Genomic DNA, 9,354 nt, shown 5'->3' with positions numbered 1-9,354 from the left:
CGGTCAACAGACTGAGGGAGAATCAGGGGGCTGATCAGAGGGGGATTGCAGGGATCTCTTTCCCAGGGCTGAAGGAGGAATCTCTTGCTTTGCCCATGCTTGGATCTGGGTCACAGTTCTGAGGGGCTGTCCTGGGGTGAGAAGGAGTGCTGGTGTGGTGGAGCTTGTTGTGGCGGTGCAGAGGAAACACCTCATGCCTTATCATACCACCTTGGAAGAACTGAAAATTTACAGGTCCCTAGAAGTAGCTCTGAAAACAGCTGTACAAACCCCCGAAGCTTGGGACAGTACATTCTCCACATTGGAAGCAGATTCTTACCTTAACAAAGAGTTTAAAACTCAAGTAATTGGCTGGGATCATGAGTAAGCAGCGCAAAAAGAGTCAGACTATATTATCTTACTTTGGTGACAAAGAAGATCAAAACATACAACCAGAAGAAGACAACAAAGTCGAAGCTCCTACATCCAAAGCCTCCAAGAAAAATATGAATCAGTCCCAGGCCTTGGAAGAGCTCAAAAGGGATTTTGAGAAGCAGGTAAGAGAAGTAGAGGAAAAACTGGGAAGAGAAATGACAGTGATGCAAGAAAATTATGAAAAACAAGTCAACAGCTTGCTAAAGAAGAAACCAAAAAAAAAATACTAAAGAAAATAACATCTTGAAAAATACCCTAACCCAAATGGCAAAAGAGGTCCAAAAAGTCAATGAGGAGAAGAATGCCCTATAAAGCAAAATTGGCCAAATGGAAAAGGTAGTCCAAAAGATTACTGAAGAAAATACTTCCTTAAAAATTAGAATAGAGCAATTGGAAGCTAGTGACTTTATGAGAAATCAAGACACTGTAAAACAAATTCAACAAAATGAAAAATTAGAAAACAATGTGAAATATCTCATTGGAAAAACAACTGACCTGGAAAATAGATCCAGGAGAGAGAATTTAAAAATTATTGGAGTATCTGAAAGTCATGATCAAGAAAAGGGCCTAGACATCATCTTTCAAGAAATTATCAAGGAAAACTGCCCTGATATTTTAGAATCAAAGGGCAAAATAGAAATGGAAAGAATCTACCGATCACCTCCTGAAAGAGATCCCCAAAGGAAAACTCCTAGGAATATTGTAGCCAAATTCCAGAGTTCCCAGGTCAAGGAGAAAATATTACAAGAAGCCGGAAAGAAACAATTCAAGTATTGTGGAAACACAATCAGGATAACACAAGATTTAGCAACTTCTATATTAAAGGACCGCAGGGCATGGAATATAATACTCCAGAGGGCAAAGGAGATAGGATTACAGCCAAGAATCACCTACCCAGCAAAACTGAGTATAATCCTTCTGGGGGGAAAAATGGTCATTCAGTGAAATAGAGGACTTTCAAGCATTCTTGATGAAAAGACCAGAGCTGAATAGAAAATTTGACTTTCAAATACAAGACTCAAGTGGAACATGAAGAGGTAAACAGGAAAAAGAAATCACAAGAGACTTATTAAGGTTGAACTGTTTACATTCCTGTATGGAAAGATGATATTTGTAACTCATGAGACCTTTGTCAGTATTAGGGTAGTTGGAGGGAACAAATTATATGTATGTATATAGATAGATAGAGGGCACAGGATGAGTTGAAGATGAAGGGATCATATCTGGAGAATAAAATTAAGGGGTGAGAGAGGATTATACTAGGAGAAGGAGAAAGGGAGAGGTAGAACGGGGTAAACTATCTCACAAAAAAAAAACAGAAAAGAAAAGGCTCTTACAGTAGAGGGGAAATGGGAGACGGAATGAGTGAATCTTATTCTCATAGGATTTGACTTAAGGAGGGAATAACATACACACTCAATTGGGTATGGAAATCTGTCTTACCCTACAGGAAAATAGGGGGGAAGGGGACAAGAGAGTAGGGGGATGATAGAGAGGAGGGCAGATTGGGAAAGGGGGTAATCAGAAGCAAATACTACTGAGGAGGGACAGGGTCAAAAGAAAGAATAGAATAAATGGGGGGGCAGGATAGGATTAAGGGAAATAGAGTTAGTTTTTCACAGCATGTCTACTATGGAAGTGTTTTGCATAACTGTACATGTATAACCTCTATTGACTTGCTTGCCTTTTCAATGAGGGTGGATGGGGAGGGAGGAAGGGAGAAAATTTGGAACCCAAAGTTTTAAAAACACGTTTAAAAAACTGTTTTCACATGCAACTGGGAAATAAGAAATACAGGAAATGGGGTACAAAAATCTATCCTGCCCTACAGGAAAATAGAAGGTGAAGAGGTTAAGAGAAGGGAGGGAGAGAGAGAAGGGAAGGCAGACTAGGGTAAAGGGTATTCAGAATGCATGCCATCTTGGGGTGGGGTGAGATGGGGTGAAAATTTGGAACTCAAAATCTTGTGGAAGTAAATGTTGAAAACTAAAAATAAATAAATTTATTAATTAAAAAAAAAAGCTGAGAAATTCCATATTTACAAGGGCAACCACAATCTCCCCTTACAAGCATCTTGATTCACAAGGCTTCAAAATGCAAAACAAGGTTTGGTTTTGGTTTTTAACAAAGTAAAAATCCTGCATATGAATCCATAGAAAGTCATTAGATTAAATGCAGACCAAGGGGTTACTCAAAAGACCTTTAATACCACCAAGGTAGCATGGTCTTCGTTGTGGGAGAGCAACCTAGGCATTTGCAGGCCTAATGCCCTCTTATGGCCAAAAGAGACATCTCAGCCTTTTAGGAAAGGGCTAAATAGGCTGCAATAGTTTAACACCACCTGGACAGGAGGCTCAAGTAGATCAATTCTCGGTGAGCAATTCAGATATTGCACTAAGTTAATTAACCTATTGGATAACTGATGTAGTAATTCATCTTTCCAGGGGCTTAAGGAAGTCACATACTGAAGCCATATAACAAAGGGACCAATGTCACAAATGTGATGGCCTTTTTTAGTTTTTCTTTGGATCTGGTATGTCTCTCCTTATCACCCTTGATCACCAAGTCTGCCTAAATTGGGTAAATTCTCTTCAGTATTTTTTGGGGGGGTGGGGGTCTCCTTTAGCAAGCTATTGACTAGTTTTTCATGATTTTCTTGCATCACTCTCATTTCTCTTCCCAGTTTTTCCTCTACTTCTCTTACTTGCTTCTCAACATCCTTTCTGAGCTCTCCCATGACCTGGGACTGATTCATATTTTTCTTGGAAGCTTTGGATGCAGGAGCTTTGACTTTGTTGTCTTCTTCTGGTCCTATGTTTTGATCTTCTTTGTCACCAAAGAAAAATTTGATGGTCTGACTTTTTTTGCACAGTTTGCTCATGATCCCAGCAAATCACTTGAGTTTTAAACTCTCCGTTAAGGTAGGGGTCTGCTTCTAGTATGGAGAATGTCCCAAGCTTTGTGGATTTTGTGCAGTTGTTTTCAGAGATACTTCTAGGGACTTGTAAATTTTCAGTTCTTCCAAAGTGCTATGATCAAGGGACAGGTGTTTACTCCTTTCCTGGCCTGTGCTCTGGTCTATGAGTGACTACAAGCACTTTTCTGCCTTGTAACTGTGCAAAGGATTCCCTCTTCACTGTCACTACAAGTTCCATCATGCCAGCACTCCTCCTTGCCCAGGACTACCACCCAGAACTGTGACCCAGATCCAAGCAAAGGTAAAGCAAGGGAATCCTCCCTCAGCACCAGCAAAGAGATCCCTGCAATACCCCTCTGATTAGCCACTCAATTCCCCCTCAGTTTGTGGACCAGAAGCTCCAGAAGTAGCCGCCACCCTGGGACAGCAGCCAGGAATGGGATTGGGATCGAGCTCCTTCCTCACCAAGGTCTGACAGACCTTTCCTACTGACCTTCTAAATTGTCTTTGGCATTTGTGGGTTTAGAAGTCTGGAAACCACCACAGCTGTCCTTGATTCAGTCCTCTGAGGTGTGCTCCAGGTATGCTGAGGCCTGGTTTTGCCTGCACGCCCACGCTGAACTGTGTTTCTCTCCCAGCCTGGTGCAATAGACCTTTCCAAACAACCATCCAGGTTGTCTTGGGCTAGAAATTTGTTTCACTCTGTCTTTCTGTGAGTTCTGCTGCTCTAGAATTTGTTTAGAGCCATTTTTTGCAGATATTTGGAGGGCTTTGGGGGAGAGCTCAAACAAGTCACTGCTTTTACTCTGCCATCTTGGCTCCGCCCCCCCTAAATTGGGTAAATTAAGGAAACATGTTTGTAACATTCACTGCTCATCACACAGATTCAGCTCTTGCTAGGCTTAGAACATTCAAATATTTAATTTGAAGCAGAGCATACACTGTGTCAATAAATGTATATGTGATAATATTTGAAAGGACCAGTTAAGTACTGCTACTGCCTTTGGGAAGACCATAAGAATTTAATTCCTCAAAGATATAACATGGTAAAGCAGTTCAGTCAGACCTGTATGACACCTAGCCTTGAAATCCAACCAATTTGAAGCTAACAATTATTTCAAAAACAAGTAAATAGAAATCTGGGGTGGCTATGAAGGAACCCTAGCTGAGGTTCATACAAGGGGCCACTAGCCCAGATGAGCGAGCCCCTTGGATGGTATTGTTTCAATGCCACATAAGCTTTTCAACACTTTATGAATGGTATTCATATTCAAGAATGCCTAATTCAGAAGGAGAGCTCTGGATTTGACACTTAGAGGATCTGGGTTGGAATCCCAGTTCTGCCACTAAATACCTTTCCCTAGTGAAGGATGCTTAAAGCTTTTTTAGTGCATAGTTGAAGGCTACCACACCCAGCCAAACAATCAATAATAGAAAAGCCCAGATTTTAAAAACTAGGTCTAAGTTCCTTTTTTTTTGATTGCCTTAGTCCTGGTGTTAATACCTGGCCTCTGGCCCCAGAAGAATCAGGATTAGAAAATTTCTTTATCTCCTGTAAAATCTCAGATTATCTTTCTATGGCCCTAAAAACCTATTTCTAGAAACCTACCCAATACTCACTCCAGTTAGATAGAGCACTGGGTCTGGAGTCAGGAAGACTGGTATTCAAAACCAACCTCAGACACTTACTAGCTATGTGATCCTAGGCAAGTCACTTAACCTCTGTCTGCCTCAGTTCCTTCATCTGTAAAATGAGGATAATAATAGCACTTACCTAATAGGGTTGTTGTGAGAAGCAAAAGAGATAAAATTTGTAAAACACTTAGCACAATACCTGGCACTCAGTAGGCTCTTAATAAACACATATTTCCTTTCTTCCATCTTTTCAAAACCTCACATGCACTCTGCATTATCTGGGGTAATAAAATCTGATTGATGTGCGAGGTGAAAACTGCAAAATCATCAGCCTTTATCCCTGTTCTACATTCCTACTTTTATCATTCTTATCTGCCAGCAACAAAATCATTAGTTTTGGGGCAGCATTCTGGTGAGCATAAAACCCTCTGGTCTCTGTGTACATGAGTAGTATAAACACACAGACGATATGCAGGTACATATGCACTTTTTCAAGTCACTAATAAATGCCTTGAGATTTGAAGGTGAAATGTGAACAGAAAAAAATTAAGAAAACAGTGTATGAGGGTGGAATTTAGATTTCTGAACCACAGCTTAAAGTATAAGAATTATAAGCCTATGGCCATACCAAACAAAGGGCTTGGGATCTTATGGATCTAATCAAAAGGAATTTGAACTGAAAAGGAAGATAGAAGGAGAAAAATCCATATGTGTACCCACTAAGCTAAATTCCATTGAGTATGACTATGTATTTACATCCCTGTGCCCCTCCCCAGTAGCAGCAGAGTTGCCAAGAAATTTACAGAAGACATAATCTAGGAAAGAAGTCAGCAATAAGGGGGCAGCTAGGTGGCGCAGTGGATAGAGCACCAGCCCTGAAGGCAGAAGGACCTGAGTACAAATCTGGCCTCAGACCAAACACTTGACAGTTATTAGCTGTATAACCCTGGGCAAGTCACTTAACCCCATTTGCCTAAAAAAAAAAAGTCAGCAATAAAACCCACAGTCTTTGATGTCTATATACAAATGTATAAAATATGTATAACAATCAAGATGAACTAGAACACCTAATTCATAGATATCAAAATGTTACTTTATGGATATCACTAAGATTTGGTGGGATGGGATCCATGATTGGAATATGGTTTTGGAAGTGTATGTGTTATTCAAAGTGAAGCTAAGTAGAGTGGGGCAGGGGAAGCATAAGTTTATGTCAAAAAGAGAAAGATCTATGAGGAAATGAAGGAAATAGAGCAAGCATGGGGGGGGAGAGCATTTGGGTGAAGATCAGTAGAGGCAGAGACAGAAACAAAAGGAATATGATCATTTGTGCATAATCCAGACCATATAAATAGAAAGGAAATAATTAAGTTCAAGAATCATATCAAAAGCCTATCAGAAAGGCATGAGAGTAGTGATCAGGAGCTTCAATTATCCAACATATGTTGTAGGACTCTCTGCTAAAAGCAAAGAAGCTAATAATTTCTTGACTTGCTTTAAGGATAATTCCATACTTCAAAAGATGAAACAACGAAGGGAATTTCTGTTTTGAACCTGATTCTCTTCAACAAAGAGAACTTGTTGATGAAAATGATGGAAACGTGAGGGGGAGCAGGGGGAAGCAACTATTATAGAATAGAATTTATAATGGAGAAGGAAAAGAAAGGTTTAATCAAACATGCAACCTAAATTGGGCAAGATAAGGCTTGCCAAATATTGTTACTGTCAGTCCTTCATTCTTTAAGAGAACCAATGACATTATGGGTGATTTCTTGACTTTCGAGTGAATTGGATTGAAGTGAGGCAGGATTGCACAGTCATCACTTTATCTTCCTGAAATCCAGTGGCAAGACAAAAGTTAAGATGACTTGATGATGTCCTGAGATGCAGTGGATGATCTTGGCCTCTCTGATGCCTGATCAAGCTCTAAGCACCCCCCAGCACCTGACAAGGTCGGAGAGTAAGCTTCTTCTCTGGGTGGAAATTAGATCACGGATTTTTTTTTACAGATGACTTGTTATTGCTGTATCTGTGAAGAAATTTTGACATGGTGGAGACAGGATTTTAGAGAACCATTCTGCTGGGGAAGTGAATGCGAGGCACCTGGGCAAATCTTCAGAACACCTGGTATGGTGTGCAGAGCTGGTAACCTCAAAACAATTTATTCATCTAGAGCTTCAAGGTTTAGTGTAAGTATTATTATACTGATTTTACAGATGAAGACACTGAGGATCAAAAAAGAGAAATAATTTGCCCCAGGTCACACAACTAATAAATGGCAGACAAATCTCTTGTCTCTTTGCATTAATATCCCATATTGTAGCATGAACACAGAATCCTAGTCTTAAAGTAAGGAAGATGTCTGACTACCTTCAGAATGGTGTGAGCCCCAATCAGGATTAAGATCTATACACAAAAGTGAATATGCCTATACCTGAATAAGCTGAGGTGTCATCTGGGGAATGACTGACTTCCTCTACTAGTAAAGATAACAACCCTTCTTGAGTTGTTTTGGCCGAAAAAAAATCATTCCCTCTGGAAAACCTTGTTTAAAAGCCTTTTGATATTTATCTAAACAAGTCCCCAGATGACAGCATCCATAGCTAGTTTTCCAAGCTTTTTCAGCTCAACAGAACCTGAGATAGCTTTTGATCTCCTGGGATAACTTTTGATAACCCAAGGTCATCATCATGCTCCCTGAGATACTGAAGTAAGATATGTATACAAGTAAACATAAAAATAATAGCTAGCATTTACATCATGCTTTAAGTTTTACCAAGCATAGTACATATTTTATCAATTTGATCCTCACAACAAACCTAGGAGCTAGGAACTATTATTTTTTTTTCTTTTTTACAGATGAGGAAACTTAGGCAGATAGAGGTTAAACTAGGGGTTCAGAACTTTCAGCCTGGAGGCCACTTGTGGCCCTCTAGGTCCTCAAGTGAGGCCCCTTAACTGAATCCAAACTTCAGAGAACAAATCCCTTTAATAAGACGATTTGTTCTGTAAAACTTGGATTCAGTCAAAAGGCGGAAGGTTCCCCACCCCTGTTAAGCTATTTGGTCAGGAATACAGCTAAGTGAGTGTCTGAGAAGGGAACTGAACTTGGGTTTCAAGCACTTTTAGCCACTGAGATGAGTGTACAAGGTGCTATGAGATCAAATGGGAATGTCACCTCCATCCATACACATTCAAAAAGGATGCTGGCATTGGAACTGGGCTCCAGTTCCAGTTATCTACATCCACCTCTTATTTCCTCAATTGGACAGGCAAATCTTCGTGCAAGATGCTAAAGATACAATGACAAATGCTCGTGCTCTCAAGGTGTTCATATTCTACTGGGGAAACAACAGATAAGAAAATACAAACAGATAAGAAAACACATAAGTAACATAAGAAAATACAAAATCTACACAAAGGAAATTTAAAGTAATTTTGGGGCAGGAGGGTAGCATTGATTGGATACAGAGGATAAGGGAGAATGAAGAGGTGAAGATGACTGATTACAAATTCAGGTGACTAGGAAGAATTGTGGTGCTCTCAAAAGAAATATGGAAGATAAAGAAGAGGGGCAGATTTAGGATAAATGATAATGAATTCTGGTTTGAACATATTGATTTTGAGATGGCAATGGGACATCTAAGCAGAGATATCCAATAGGCTGGTGGAAATTCGGGAGTATAGCTTAGAAAAGAAATGAAAGCTGTATATTTAGGTTTGTCCCACATCTACTTAAAAATGATAATAGATCCCACTGAAGATGAGGAGATCATCAGGACAGGGTAAAAGAGAAAAAAGCAGACGTAACAAAATTGAACCCAGGAGTCCAGGGCAGGACAGATGATTCAATAAAGGAAACTAGGAATTGGTTAAACAGAAGAATCAAGGTACAGCAGTGTAAAAACTTTTAAAAACAAAAAGCAGGAAAGAGAGCGTATCCAGAGGAGAAGTGGTCCACAGTCTCAAACGCTACAGGGGTCAAAAAGATGAAGATGAGGAGGGAAAAAAAAAACTACCTTTGGACCGAACAATTAGGAGATCCTTGGTAACCTTGGAGTTATTTCAGTTTCAGTAGAGTGACGGTATTAGAAGCCAGATTAGAGGGACTGAGAAGTAAGCAAGCAAAGAGGAGCTAGAGACAAACAGTGTAGACAGTTTCCCTTCTAAGTTTTTGATCGTGAACGGGAAAGGTATATAGGATGATTGCTAGGCAGCATTGTGGCCGGAGTGTTGGATTTGTAGTCAGGGAGCCCCGAATGCACATCCAGGGTCAGACCCTTACTACCTGGGTGACCCTAGGCCAGTTATTTAACCTCTCTCAGCTTGTTTCCTCACCTGTAAAACGAGCCGGATGAATAGCGCTACCTGACATGGTGGTTGGGGAT

The sequence above is a fragment of the Vombatus ursinus genome, unplaced genomic scaffold, assembly GCF_900497805.2.
Source record: "Vombatus ursinus unplaced genomic scaffold, bare-nosed wombat genome assembly UNPS02014173.1, whole genome shotgun sequence".
In the NCBI taxonomy this organism is placed as follows: domain Eukaryota; kingdom Metazoa; phylum Chordata; class Mammalia; order Diprotodontia; family Vombatidae; genus Vombatus; species Vombatus ursinus.
This window is presented reverse-complemented; position numbering follows the sequence as displayed.